We start from the raw sequence: 15032 nt of genomic DNA, 5'->3' as shown, positions 1-15032 counted from the left end.
AGAATGAATGTGGGAAAGAAGCTCCTCGGACCAAAATGCACAATGAAGAAATGAACCTGGGATGCTTTGCTTTGCTTGTGTGCCGCGGAAAAAGAAGAAGCACTATGCTTTGGCTCAGCTTTGCTTGTGTGCAGAGGGAAATCAAAAGCACATGTTTTCCCTCTTTGCTCTGTCTCACGCTACCTACGAGAGCATCTCCTGCAGCTCATATATGCATGCATGGTGGTCTATACTCCCTCCATTTCCTTATACAAGGCCACAAACTCAAAATACAGGTATCAAGACAAAATTTAATGACTGCTTTGCAAGTCAACTTTTCTTCTCGTTAAGCGGGATTATTAATATGCCCGCATGCATGCAAGGGAGAAATGAGAAGGAAGTAGCACAATGTCATTATGACTACATGCATGCAAGTTTAAACAAGTTGATATTATGAGAAAACATCATTAAATGTTGCCTCGATTACTGTTAGTGGCCTTGTATAGATGCAAAATGTATTTTTCATAGTGGCCTTATATAAGGGAATGGAGGGAGTACCTAAAATAGAGGACCAAGACAAAATGAATAAATAAATTTCTGTTGTATGTAAGTATGTAACTTGTGTTTGTTTATGGCCTTCCAGGCGAATCCACGCGTACTAAAATTATATTGTTAAGCCACATAATAAATGTTTCTTGAGTTTTCCTAGCCATTCCATCCACGCAACAGAACGTTGTTAGTGAGCTACCAAACCAAATAATTCATAGCCGTTGGAAAATACCATAGAGGTTCTGATTAAGACCGTCTGCTTCAAGTACTCTGAAGTGCCAAATTAGACTCATAATCGTTTCAGTTTTCGTGACAACGAGTCACAGTAACATTCCTATTTTGAAATGCTTCGAGATAATGTTATTCTAGTGTTTTTCAGGCGTTTTTATGAGCTATATATAGGCCACAATTTGCTGTATTGAGATGATATCCGCGTTCCGTGGCCCTGTGGTCACAGATATTACCATTGTTCTACCATTTTTAGGAATTCACATGCCTTTTCAGGTACCTGGATGATTTTCGCATTCGGTGACCCGTGGGCCAGGGTTTATATGTCTATTCCGGAACACCGTAAAATATCCCTGTTCTAGCATTTTGCGTCTGTTTTCATGGGCCTTGGTACTCTGTCTACAAATCTCTGGACAATTTGTGAGACCGTGACCTTGCAGTCAGTAATGTAGGCCTATATTGGAACACCGTGATATATCGTTGTGCTGGCATTTTTTGGCGTTCACATGGGCTATAGCCAACCTTTTTTGGCTATCCGAATGATTTTTTTTGTGTTTTGTGACCCCTGGGTCACGGTTAAGTGCCTTTATTGGAACCCCGCGATATATTGTTGCTCTGGCATTTTTACGGTGTTCAAATGGGCTATAGACCACTTTTTAGGTATCTTGATGATTTTTGCATTCTATGACCCCCGGGTCACAGTTATGTGCCTAATTTGAAATACCAGAAAATATGGTTATTCTGGAATGTTTATGTGTGTTCATGGGCTATGTCCCCACTGTTTTTGGATATCCAAATGATTTTCGCGTCCGTCTCGGTTACAGGCCTATTTGGAGAGGGAAGCCACAACATATCATTGTTTTCGCATTTTTCCGTGCAGTCAGAGGTTATAGGTCTATAGCCCAGGTATTTTGATGCTTTTCGCGTTCCGTTTGGCACACCAAGAACTATCACTATTCTGGCGTTTTTGTGTGTTTTAGTGGGATTCTAATAACTAGCCTATAGGATTTTAAGACATTTTTTTTCTGTTTCGTGACCCTATTATATATAAACGCTCTGGTTTCTTGCGTTGAGCCTAGAGAACAAGTGCAGTGCATGTGCTGCTGCGATATATTTCCTGCATGATCATTGTATGTTGCAGTACTGTTCAAACTGTATCACGTGAATTACTGGAAAGCGGTTGGTTTGCTTGATCGGTCTCTTTATTACGAGAGACTGAGAAGCTGCTCCGTCCGCACGAGCGTATAGGTAAATTTTGAGGTAAGCTAATTTGTGCTCTGGTTCCAAGAAAAAATATATTCCCTCCATTTTCTTTTTTAGCAAACTCGTTGTTTGTCTGTTGTCATGAGATGGTTGATGCGGATATGGTCGTTGTTGTAATTTATCAAACACGGATCATCTGATCGCTTTGTTTTTTTTTCATTTTTATTGCCTACGCATAGCTTTGGTCGTATATGACTTTCCTATTTGCTAATGTTTATTTTTATGTGTGCGTGCGTTGGTGTTTGACTGTGTGCATTCTAACTATGCAAAAGCCGGGTGCGTATGCATTACTTTGCATGTGTGCTGCAGAAAAAAGAAGCACATGCATGCATAGGCTCAGCTTTGCTTGTGTGCAGAGGAAAATCAAAAGGAGAAGATTTTCCTCTTTGCTCTGTCTCACGCTACGAGAGCATCTCCAGCAGCTCATACTCATGGTGGTCTATACCTAAAATCAAGGACCAGGACAAAAAAATTCCTCTTGTATGTAAGTATGTAACTTGTGTTTGTTTTTGGCCTGCCGGGCAAATCCACACGTACTAAAAATATATTATTGGTTAGCCACATAATAAATGTTTTCTGAGTTTTCTTAGCCATTCCATCCATGCAAAGAATATTGTTAGTCAGCTACCAAACCAAATAATTCATAGCCCTTGGGAAATACCAGAGGTTGTAATTTACACCATCTGCTCCAAATGCTCTGAAGCACCAAATTAGATTCATAATCGTTTCAGTTTTCGTGACAACAAGTCATGGTAAAATTCCTATTTCGGTATGCTTTCAAATACTGTTCTTCTAGCATTTTGGTGTGCCTATTTTTTTTAAAAAAATTGTACGTTTTTCGTTTACATCAGGAACATTTTTTATACGTGTTTAACATATTTTAAAATACATGAATAATATCTGTTTTCGAATATATGTTTTTGATGTATACATTTTTCATACATACTGTAATTTTTTGCATACATTAGGAACATCATTTTATACATGTTTAATATTTTTATAAATAACTACTAATGTTTTCTCAAATATATGTTTTTTATGTCTACTTTCTTCTAGAAGTTTTGCAATTTTTTGTTTACATGAGAATTTTCTATACGTGTTTAATATTATTTTTACACCGCTATAGCATATTTGAAATATGTAATGAACGTTTTGATAAAATAGAAATAAAAAACATAAAAATAGCCAGGAGAAAAAACTGGAGAATAAACAAAAATCCCACAAGAAAAACCTATCTAAAAGGCAAAACTGTGCACACATGTTTTTTCAGTACCAACTGTACACACATGTGACAGACGTGTGTGTGCTCTCGTCTCGAACTGGGCCTTGCCCATTTTCGGGGGTTCAGCAGGCGATGTCACCTTCGGTGTTGCTGCAAACGATGCATAGCAAAACCACTAGTTAAGGTTTACCCTTGCAAAAGGTCACTTCTTACCTTCTCAGATGCTGACATGTGGAGCACTACATGTGTACCACGTGTTGCAACCTGAGAGTTTTCTCTTTTTTAGATTTGTTTATTTAAAATATTTTATATCTTGAACAGTGTGTCTAAATACTTAATCAATTTCATTGTTGGATTCCTCGCGTCGAGATCCTCGAAACTAGATCCCATGTTAACAGATTTTAACAAAAAAATGGAAAAAACTAAAAAAAAAAAAAATGAACACTACTGTCAACCAAAAAACCCAGGAGTCCGGAAGCATGGTTGTGGTTTTCACTTCTTTTTGGGAAGTGTTTTTTCCTTTTCTTGAGGAAGCACATGCCATGCTTTTCCCCTTTTCGAGAAGCACATACTGTGCTTCTTGCATAAGCACATGTTGTGCCCCTTACGAAAATGCACTGCTTCTCGAAGACAATTTTTTTTTCTGCTCCGAAACCTAAAAAAACCATGCAAAAGCTGAAAAATAAAAAATCAAAATCAAAAAATCATCTAAAAACGAAGACAAACAACCGGAGAACGATTAACACCAAGTTCATACAGAAGGGTTTGTTCCCATATTAGCTCCAAAGTAGCACTAGCTAAAGACTTATATTCAGCTTCTGTCCTTGATCTTGAAACAGTAGCTTGCTTACGTGAACTCTAAGGTATTAAATTTGTAACAAAGAGGGGAATACCTCTTCGCTCATCAAGCTCTACGGCACCCAAGTCTAGATTTCTGCTGCCTCCCGCCTCGCAGCCACTAGCCTGCCTCGTTTCTTGTCGCCTTAAGGCCATGGAGGCGTGGTGGATCCCGATTCTTGCTGGCGGAGGGCTCCATTTTTAGGGATTTAATTGAGTTTTGCTAATGTTTGTATCCTGCTCAGTAAGGTGAGGCGGCGGCGGCTTCTTGAAGATGGAATAAGGCTCTCCCTGCCTAGCCCCCGTCTCGGTGGTGTTTCTAGCACCGCTGGATGGCGTGTGGAGGTTTATCTTCGTTCATCTATGTTCATGTATGTTCATGTGTCTACAAGTTGGATCAGTCCGATCTACGCTTCTCTTCATCTGATCTATGCTTCTCTTCATCAGAGTTGGTTGCTATTCTGGTGTGCTGGTCCTCTGGGGCCTTAGCACGACGACTTCCCGACTATCTACTACAACAAGGTTTGTCCGGCTCGGGTGATGGAGGGGCGATGACAGTGGCACACAATTGGCTCGCTCCACTGCTTGTGGTTGTCGCTGTGTGGTCTACGGATCTGGATGTAATTTTTACTTCTAGTGTTCTTTGTACTACCCTGACAGTTAATGAATAGATTGGAAGTTTTCCCGCAAAAAATGGAGATATCTTAGAAGTAGAGTTGAGGTTGAGGTTGATTTAGTAAACTTCAGAATTGTACTCATGGTACCTCTGACATATCTTAATACCATTCTAATTGTTGTCATGTGTCGAGAAGTAGGAGAATGCAAATATTAACACACTTGGTTAGCATGCAAGGATATGTCAGCTCTTGTCAGTGTTAAGTACTACAAAGCACGTATGATACTTTTGTATTTTGCCGTCCCGCTCCCAAGAGTTCTCCTTCTTCTTTTGACGTCTTTTCTGATGTAGAGAGAGGCATGTTTGAGACTTTGCAGTTCACCATACCTGCATGTTTCAATATATCCGAGACATATTTTTCTTGGGTTAAAAGAAAGCCATCTTCCAGTTCCCAAGAAATAGTGTAGATCACCTAGATCTTTCAGGGCAAAGTCTTTTCTCAAATCTGCCAACAATTCCATAGTTGCATCATGTGATGAACTAGCAAAAATAATATCATTAACATAGACAAACATAAAGATGGAGATCTTGTCTTTCTTATAAAGAAAACAAGGAGGCATCTTCTTTTGATGGTTGAAAACCAAGTTCTTGAAGTTTTTCACTTAAGCTTTATCAAGTTTGCAAAGATGATTTTCCTTGCCTTTTACCTCATAGCCAGGTGATTGTCTCATCTACAGTTCTTCCTCTAGAACGCCATGAAAAAACACATTCTGCACATCGAATTGCCTAAGCTCCAATTACTTGAGAATGGAACAGAAAGACGAAATTTGATAGTAGCTGCTTTGACAATAAGCCTTAAGGTATCCTCATAGTCTATACCACATCTCTGCTTAAAACCCTTTGCTACTAGTATTGCCTTCTACCTATCTATTTGACTGTCGGCCTTTCTTTTAATTCTGTAGACCCATATGATACGTCTCAAACGTATGTATAATTTTTTATTGTTCTCATCGCTTCTCCTTGGGGCATCGCCTTGGAGATCTTGTCTTCTGTCGGACAACAATGCCATGAATTGTTTTCTTGTTTCGTTGGTGACTAGGTAGGTGTGTGGCATTGGGGTTAGCGTGGAAGCTGGAGTTAACCTTGCAGTATGTGGTCTCGGGTTGGGAAGTAGGTCGTTGGCTCGTCCGGTATGCAGCCTTGGTGTTGGTGTGTGCATTGTGCGTTGGGCGATTTGTAAGACAGTGGCGGCTCCATTTCACGTTGTAGGGTGTCGGCTTTGGTTTCTTGGGCGGAAGGGTCATCGGCTCCTTCGGGAATGCGGATTGGGTACTGGTGTCTGTGTGTGTGCGCGTGCATGCAAGTCAAGAGCGGCGGCTTCGGTTCGTGTGGTAGGGTGTCGTCTATGGTTGCTTGGGTGGCAGAGTCGTCGGCTCACTTGGGGTGTAGCCTTGGGGGGGGGGGGGGGGGGGGGGGGGGGGGGTTCGACCAGTTTCCTTATAAACAAACCCATTCTCTTTCACGCGAAGATTGCGCCTTTTGGATTATTGACTCGACATTTGTTTGTCATGGAGAGAAGCAGCGAAACTGATCATGTGAAGTACCATTTGCTCGGGCTGCTGCCTTAGATTGTTTAGTTGATGTGTTTTTCTTTTCTTGACTCGGAGACACATGTTTGTAAACTGATAAATTCTGAAAACTTCCAAAATACCATGCCTCTACAACAAATAAAGAAAATGCATGCACGCACAAGCAGGCGTGGTTTAGAAGAGTTGTATTTTTTTATACCAATATATACTCTATCCAATCTTTTTGGAAAAACTAACGCTCACACGTGTGGCATCTTGCACATCGCCCACACGCCTCCATTACCACTCATTTTGCCACGTCAAAACATATGACATCAGCAGGAATCTTTTTGGTTTTCGGCTTAAAAATGTTTTATCTCCTAATTAAAAAATTCAATTAAAAATCCGTTTTCACCATTAAATCCGTCTCGACGAGATCTTCAAAACTAGACCCCATGTTGATATGTTTGGGCGATTTTTTTTTGCCCAAAAGTTGCCATGATGTTTACACTGTAGTTGCCATAGTGCTTAAACTAAAGTTGCCATGTGGCAATTTTAGTTTGTAGAGCATGACAATTTTAATATTTTCATGATGGCAATTCCAGTACTTTGACCATGAAAATTATTTTTGTATGAACCATGGCAATTTTAAGTGCATGTATCATGGAAATTTTAGTTTATGGTTCATGGCAAGTCTAGTTTCTTAATTCCATGTTTTATAATATGTTGAAATTTACTTTTAAATGTAGAAGAAAATAGCTGAAACATATCATGGCAACTTCAGTGTAAACACCATGACAATTTATGTGCAATAGACATGGCAACTTTTAACCCCCCAAAAAAATTCGTCGAAATATATTGATATGAGATCTAGTTTTGAAGATCTCATCGCGAGGGATTTAATGGTGAAAACGGATCTTCAATCGGATTTTTCCTTCAAGAGATAAAACATTTTAAAAACTGAAATCCAAAAAGATTCCCATATGCATACATGCGGTGACGTGGCGCAGTATGTGTATTATAGAGTGTGTGGGCCAGTTTCGCTCTCACCACACGTGTGGGCGTTAGTGTTGTCCATCTTTTCTTTAGGGGCACGACACCTTTTTTTTGAGGGGCACGACACCTTTTTTTTGAGGGGCACGACAGTATTATCCTCATTTCCTCTAAAAAAGAGTTGATTTTCCTTGGGCACTGCCCTCCGAGAAGTGAGGCGCCGCCGGCTGCATCCTCGCCCCCCAAAGCCAAGGTACTACATTCCCTGACTCACCACGGCGAGGAGACCACCAATCCACCCCATTTTCTTCAGCAAGATCCATCTCTCTCTCTCTCTCTCTCTCTCTCTCTCTCTGCATTGGCAGATAGGAGATCTTCGAGAGGAACACTAAGCCGAGGCTGGGGCGACGGCGGCCAGTCTCTTCAGCGACGATCTGATCCTGGAGATCCTCTTCGCCGACCCCGCCAACCGCAACAAGCTGCCCCACACCCTCGCTGGATCCTCTACATGACCGTCCACAACAGCTGGCGCAGCAGCCCCGTTCGATCCCTCCATCCCTTACCTGCATGACCATGACAAGGACGAGGGCATCATCCAGGTGAACCCTTGCAATGGCCTCCTTCTATACCTCCGCTACAAGAAAAACATCAAGGTGACCCCTTTGATGAAAGAGGATGATTTCCGTTTTGTCGTGTGCAATCCCGTCACCTAGAAGTGGGTGGATCTGCCCCCGCTTCCCCCCAAAAGACATAGCCGTACCATTGGCCTGGCTCTCGATCCGTCGCCGGCAAACAGACATAGCTATACCACAGGCCTGGCTTTCGATCCCGCCTTACCATCCAATTTCCACGTTCTTCATTTTGAGCAGACCTTTCAGGAACCTTACGTCATAGTAAACCTGTTCATGGACAACCCGGCCTGTCAGCCCAAACCCAAAGCCCGACATTCGGGCCGGGCTCGGGCTCTACTTTGTCACCCGAAGCCCAGCACGAAAGCCCAAATAAAACCCGAAATATACATATAAACATATTTTATTTGAAATATAGGTATAACAAATTAATATAATACCCCGAATATGATTAATTTAATTAAAAAAATGGCACTGTTCATGTACTTCGGGTCGGGCTCGGGCTTGGGATTTTTCCTTCGGGCTTTGCGAAGCCCGGCCCAAACCGGACCCGGCCCGACCAATGATTAGGTTTACGTCACATGAGTGAACATCTACTCCTCGAGGACACACGCCTGAACTCATAGGGATATTGAGATGGCTGAGAAAGTTAAGCTATTCTTCTGGAGTAGATGCGTCTATGTTGGCGGCATGCTCTACCTGATGGCGGTCATCTATTGCTGGGGTGGACGTGGAGGGCAAAGTGTGGAAGACCATCAGTCTATCGTACGCCCGAAGGTTTGGTACGATTGGATCGTGGCAGGGGTGCTTACACTATGCTATAGCTTCCCGTGATGATAACAATAAAATCTGTGGGTTACAACTCTAGTGCCCCAAGGATTACGACAGTAAAGAATTGGTCCTGAAGCATACTGCCAGCTTCGATAAGCTTATGAGCATGACTAGGAAGGAGTACATGGCGGATGAGATTCATCCAGATTGCGACACCATTTTCCTCATCTCATGTTTAGGTGATACCTTGGTAGCATATGATATGCGGAATCAGAAAGTTGGATGTATCCTTAATCTTGAGATGAGCAACGCACAACGACTTCTACCCTATGTTCCTTTGTTTTCAGAGTCATTAGCAGATGCAGATGGGTGGTAGTGTTACCTTCAAACCACGTTCGTGATTCCATCAAGAATTGGTTCTTGTGTTGGCTCAAGTATTTGCCTATGTACTTTAATTTGGAATCTGCTTGAATCATGCGATTTAGTTTGCTGGTTCTTACACTCCTGCCATCTTGATTTCCAGTTCAGAGCAAATGCCTGGAAACTTGCAGATTAAGCATAATGTCATTTTTAGGAACACTGTTGTTACTATTGTTTTTGTTTGCCTGGCACTGGTTGCTGTTGTGATGTCTAGTTGACCTTACTCATTTAGTATTTTGGTAAAACACTGCCTTTGATCAGGTTCTTTTTATTTATATTTGTTCTCGCTAATGAATTCAGTAGAGCTTTGGACCTGTTAACCAGGGTTAAAAAAATTCAATGAAATTTCAGTGAAATTTCCGAAATTTCGCATATTTCAGTGGGGTACGAAATATTATCAACACCAAAATTTCGATGCAGATTCAAAAAGATTTTCAAATGAATTTAATTGATTTTAGAATTCACTAAAATTAAGCTAAATTTGAAATCAGAAAACCCGAAATAATATCCGAAATATGCGAAATTTCCAAAATTTTGCATATTTCGATGGGCTCCAAAATTATTTTGTTTTCAAAATTAAAAACATTGCTGTTAACCATAATGAAATTGCATTATAATGCCAAAAAATGGAATAAAGTTGCAAACTTTGATGGGAAGTTTAGAAACGGCAAGTCATGGCTATGGATGTTGCCTGTAGGAGTACTCTTGTAACCTCTTTTTAATTTGAATTGAGCTGATCCATCTTATAGTTCGTTTGTTTTGGTTGATAGCAATTGTCTTCTCTTTTCCAAAGCACTATATGGTAGCTCTTGTTTCAAAATTGAACTCAAAAGTTGTTCCACCCTGACTTTTGTCCAAAACATATGTGATGTGAAGTTTCATTTGCTTTCAATGAAACTTCACCTTCCTTCTCTGCAATGCATAACAACTTTGTTTTTTCAATCTTATTTCACCCTAAGAGAATGAATGACATTTAATTTCTGCTTGTTCTCAGCCACCGTGAAGTGCCATCCATGCATTTACCTTAACTTGTCAGCCCAGGTAGCTTATAAATCTTATAATTTTCTGGCCTCATTTTGACAGAGCTTGTGTAAGTTAGTGAAAATGCAACTTTAATTAGTTATCAATTGATTATTTATGCACCTGCCTTACGATTCTGTCTAGGTACCAACTGAATGAATTTAAGTAGATATATTACCTTTTGTCAGAAAAAAATGGCAACTCTCTCAGATTGATGATTATTTACGAACAGTTGTGATGTTCTGTTTTCGTGTTGAGATATGCACTTGAATAATTTGGAATCCCATTGGGCCATTCTGATCTACCTACCTGACGATCACGGTCATTTGCATTAAGACGGGAGATCTGAATGCATTTCCCTGTTGAGCCTGCTTAGCTGGCCACTCTGGTTGAACTAATAAACCCTCATGAGCTTTTAATTTCCTTGTGCCGAGATGGCTAAGTGGCTCCAGCGAACAAATATGCTCATGCAAAGTATGAAGGCTTGTTATGTAGATTGAAAGAATGCTCCAACTTGACTTACCACCATCTTGTTTATTAGCTATATGTTTTCTTACCACAATCTATCCTGAATGACCATGGATCTTCCTGCTGATGCTGTTACAATGCTAATTTGCTGAATCGTCACACACCTTTCTGCTATGCGATGTTATCTTTTGCAATCGTGATTGCTAGATGCTCGTGGTTCTTTCTGCAGTTTTGTTATTGTCTATAATGATGTGTGCATGTTGAGATTTCTTTTTGTACCTCTTGCTACTAGTAGTAGCAGCACGCTCTTGCTAGCTGAAGCTAAAATAACTCTTGTCTTTTGTGTTGTTGAGTACATTTGCCCTCCTAATTTTATTTTATCAACATTGGTAGACCATGATGGAATAAAGATTACATTCCTGTTAGATAAACTGCCGCAGGATTTTTCTGATTTCTTTTGAGAGAGTCGGATACTATCAGATGATCAAGCTCTTCTATGTACACGAATTAATGACACATCTAAGAGATTAAGAATTCGCATGTTAAAACAGATAACTCAAGGTAATCCGGTAAATTCCAATAGGGTCTGTACAGCACAAAGTAGATGTAGGCAAGCCCTTCAGAATCACAAGCAGGGGAAAAAGGATGGTAATATTTCAACAAAAATAAAATGAAAAAAGGTATATGATTTAAGTTCATCCCTCTGTTGGTAGTTTGCTGTCATCTCTTCTTTTCTTGTCATGATTGTTGTTATCTCACGGCTGGATTCAGTTCAGATATGCCCTAAAAGTGAGAAATAAGTATGGAATTCTATTCTTCACCGGTCCCAATATAACGCCTATAGATTATAGGACAGAGGGAGTTTTTATCAAAAAAGGACAGAGGGAGTAGTATAGATCATGCACGCAAAATAAAACTCAACGTTTAGGGCCTGTTCGGAGTCCCTCCCGCTCCGTAACTCCGCCCCCGTAGCAGCGGGAGACGCAGTTTAAATTTACGGAGCGGGGAAATAGGTACTCTGCGGATCTATGAATCTGGCGGAGCTGGAGGCTTCCCGAACAGCTCCTTAATTGTCCTCATATAGGTGTATAGAGGATCCATCAACGTCACTTTCGATGTATATGCAAAGCGAAGGGTTTGATGAACCGCCTGCTGTTTAGGCCGACAGATTTTTGTATTAGTCAGGGAAGGGAACGCGAAGGAAGTGAAGAAGAACGAACAAATTATGTTATATAATATGATAAGGATCGCGGACATGTATACATACCAAAAAACTCCGCAACTAATTAAAAGAGACAAAATTCAACACCGAAATAATTTGTGTCTATTATATATGTCCAGTAAGTACACTAACTTGATCTCTAATAATTGTACTCCCGATCTAACCTAGCTTCTCCTCATGCCAGTCCACCACCTGAAGATGGTACGTTCATCACTCCAGATCTGGTTGGGTGACAGCTCCACGTCCTGGTCGAGGCCCTCGTCAATGCGGTTGAGGTACCGGTGCTTGAACGCTGCAGGGTTGCCGGCAAAGCACTCGCGCAGCGCCAAGGTCGCCTTGATGCATGCCGCCGTGGACTGGACGGCGGCTGGCTTGGCGACGCGTCGGCGTCGCCCCCAACGTTGGTCTTGGTCTTGATACTCTGTGGCGCCGGGGTGGCACTCTTTCATCGCCTTGTTGAAGTCCTTGAAGCACCCACCGTTGGCCACCTGATGCATCACCAGCCTCTCGTCGCACCTCAGGCCGGGCTTCGATCCAGGGATCGCGTCCGTGTATGTATGTAGAGAACCCCATGGCGTTTCGGTTGATCGCTCTATATGTCTCCCGCTTTAAATAGCTACCGATCGACGATTGGCTTTCGAGGGTCTGTTGATATTGAAAAGAAAAATCCGTGACTGTATGTATCACGCTCGGTCTCTCTGGATTGCACCGTACGTATCCTTGTATGATACGTACGTTGCAACCGTGCGTGTTACCTCTTTCTGCCCTGATCATATAGTATACGGCTCTCCACCGATCCCCTGCCTGCCTTGTGCTAGGCTATATCTACCGGGAGTTATAGGCTAGACTAGAAGATGGGCTAGCTTTTTTTCGTGAATAGAAGAAGATGGGGCTAGCACTAATTCAAGCGGAGCTCGTATCTATCATAATAATTCCTTTCCATTCATGTTGCTGAAATCTTGCAATTGACTCCCACTATAAACTAATACAAGAGCGTACTTTAGTGATCTAATATATCTTATATTAGTTTACAAAGGAAGTTTAGCTCCTCTCGCGACCTCCTCGCCCCCCTCGTCTCGCGACCCCCGCGTCGCCTTCCCCGGCGGGGGGGGGGGGGGGGGGGGGGGGGACGGGGACCCTAGCCGCGCCACCGCGCCCCCCTCCCCACCTCGTCCCACCTCCTCGCCGCCGTCTGAGGCAGCCACGGGGCAAGCCCGGGGCGCCAAGGATGGTGGCGGTGGGGCCTCGGTTGCCCTGCTTCTGCGTGGGGAACCCCGGATCTGGAGCGGCGGCTCCATTCAAGGCACGGTGGATTTGGTGTCCCGGTCACGCGGGCGGCGGGATCCGGTGGTCGTTGGCTGGGCGGCGGCTTCTGTGTCGGCCGGTGCACGCGATCTGGCGCCTCCCCTCCTCCCCTGTTCGCCGTGTGGGCCAGCCTGGTCTGGTCGCGTTTCCTCTTGGTCGTCGGTTCTGTACAGGAGGCGCTGATGGTGGCGGGGATCTAGTTCGCGCGAAATCACTGGACGGCCTTGACCAGCCGCGCCGACGGCACTACTACAAAAAGGGCTATAGCTAATATGGACATTAATGACGCATCATGTATGTGGTGTGCCACTGCTACATAGCAGTGGCGCACCTGGTGTGTGGTGCGCCATTACTAGTTTTTGAAAAAAAATTGTTAGTAGTGGCGCACCAGGGGATAGTGCACCATTACTAATTGACATAGTAATGGCGCACCTGTATAAAGTGCGCCATTACTATGTGTATGACTGGGTCAAACCTTGGTCAAACTTAGTAATGGCGCACTTTGCATAGGTGCGCCATTACTATGTCAAACTTAGTAATGGCACCTACACAAAGTACGCCATTACTAACTTTCACCAAGGTTTGACCAAGTCATACACATAGTAATGGCGCACTTTGTGAATGTGCGCCATTACTAACTTTCTTTGCACCCCCACCCCCCGTGGACCGCCTTTTCAGTTTTAGAAAAAATAAGAAAAAATGATGAAAATGTCAAAAAATAAAAGAAAATAAGTTTCCCATGTGATATGTGGTCTAATTGTTGGGAAAATTTACAAATATGAATTTCGACTTTATTTGTAAAATCTTTCTGGAATTTAGTAAAATGGGCATAACTTTTACATACGAACTCGGATTAAAAAGTTTTTTATATGAAAAATCATCTACTCGAAAAGTTACATCCGAATTCAACGTCGGGAACCCCATTGAAGATTTTCAGAATCCCCAAAAACCTAAACGAATAAAAGATACGGGGCTTTTAAGATCTAGAGGGGGAAAATGGAAAAAAAAATTCAAACTTAGTAATGGCGCACCATTTGCTAGGTGCACCACTATAACAGAAAAAAAAATTGTTTCGATTTTTTTTGGAAAAAATGTTCAAAATATGATACGTAATATGACCGGGAAGTTTGAAATATTTTTTCAAAATTTTATCACACTCATGAATATGAACATGAACAAAGTCATATACATTAACAAGGTTTAATAGGATTGATATGATAGATATATCAACAAATGCTTGTTAAGTGAGCTGGTGTTGGGTTGAATAGAATTGTGAAGTTAAGCGTGCTTGGGCTGGAGTAGTGTGAGGATGGGTGACTTTTTGGAAAGTTTGACCATGGAGTGCGATTTGACTTGAGATTAAGCATATTGACCTGAGATTAAGCCATAGTGACCCGAGATTAAGTAAAAATGAAAAAAAAAATGAAATTTATTTTTTTGAAAAAAACATTTTCTGAAAAAAAATTGAAAAAAAATTGTTAGTAATGGCGCACCAGATATGTGGTGCGTCATTACTAAGTCAGATAGTAATGGCATACTATGTGGTGCGCCACTATTATCTGGTATACTATTGGCGCACCAGGGGTGCGCCATTAGTACTGGTTACTAGCGGCATGATGATAGTGGCGCACCTATAGTGCTCCATTAACAAGCCTTTTCCTAGTAGTGCGGCGACGCCTGAGGGCGCCGTTCCCCTCCTTGGAGGCGTCGGTATGGACTGATCTCCTCACTTCACCTTCCTCTAGGTCTCCCGGGCGAAAGCCCTGACTTTGTTGGGCGGTGGCGGCGCTCACGGCGCCGTTCCCTTCTTGAAGGCGCCGCTTTGGGAACCTTGGGGTGGGGTGGCGCTTGTGGTTGGTGGGCAACGGCGGTGGTGCGGCCCTATCCTAGCATGGATTCATGTCTATTGCTTGGAGATGGACTTGCATAGGTGGAGGTCGTC

The 15032-nt window shown here is 42.3% G+C and overlaps 1 pseudogene; it reads right to left on the bottom strand.

Moving 5' to 3' along the window:
• LOC125518054 (disease resistance protein RGA2-like) overlaps positions 1 to 15032 on the bottom strand; it is a 63900-nt pseudogene that overhangs the window by 20886 nt on the left and 27982 nt on the right.

This window comes from Triticum urartu, chromosome 7A (assembly GCF_056163025.1).
Source record: "Triticum urartu cultivar PI428250 chromosome 7A, HENAU_Tu73, whole genome shotgun sequence".
NCBI lineage: Eukaryota > Viridiplantae > Streptophyta > Magnoliopsida > Poales > Poaceae > Triticum > Triticum urartu.
This window is presented reverse-complemented; position numbering and strand designations above follow the sequence as displayed.